General features: G+C 40.9%; 1 non-coding gene across 1 annotated transcript; it reads right to left on the bottom strand.

The window, feature by feature from the left end:
* Window positions 1–369: 369 nt before the first annotated feature.
* Window positions 370–476, bottom strand: LOC141716169 (small nucleolar RNA R71). Its single transcript, XR_012572888.1, has one exon. It is a non-coding gene; the product is annotated as a small nucleolar RNA R71 (small nucleolar RNA).
* Window positions 477–680: the final 204 nt, after the last annotated feature.

Raw genomic sequence — 680 nt, 5'->3', positions numbered from 1 at the left:
ACGAAAGCGTTGATGGATTTTTCTCAACCAAAGATCAACAACATTCAATCTAGCATTGTCAGGTAAGCGATCGCAGCTAATACCTTTGAGATCAAGCCTGGCATAATTCAGATGGTACATAATTCAGTCTAGTTTGGGGGTTCGCCAACGGAATATCCAAATATGCACGTTAGGGATTTCATCAAGATCTGCGACACCTTCAAGTTCAATAATGTTTCTGAAAATGCTTTAAAGCTGAGGCTTTTTCCATTTTCTCTGAGGGATAAAGCTTAGTGCTGGTTACATACTCTACCAGCTGGTTCTATCACTACTTAGGAGGAATTTTCTCAGAAGTTTCTTACTAAATTCTTCCCTATGGTGAAGATAGTTGCACTCAAGAATGCTCTTACTCAATTTGCGCAGCAATCGGGAGAAACTCTATGTGAAGCTTGGAAGTGCTACAAGGAGATGCTTAGGAAGTGTCCTCATCATGGCATGCCTGATTGAATGATAATCAATTGTTTTATAATGGGTTGGGAGCTCAGTCTAGACCCATGCTTGATGCAGCATCAGGTGGAACATTATGGGAAAAGTGCTACGAGGAAGCTTATGGTCTAATTGAACTGATGGATGCTAATGAATATCATTATCCAACCTAAAAATTGCCACAGGGCAAGGTAGCAGGAGTTCTGGAAGTGGAT

Source organism: Apium graveolens, chromosome 3 (assembly GCF_009905375.1).
Source record: "Apium graveolens cultivar Ventura chromosome 3, ASM990537v1, whole genome shotgun sequence".
NCBI lineage: Eukaryota > Viridiplantae > Streptophyta > Magnoliopsida > Apiales > Apiaceae > Apium > Apium graveolens.
This window is presented reverse-complemented; position numbering and strand designations above follow the sequence as displayed.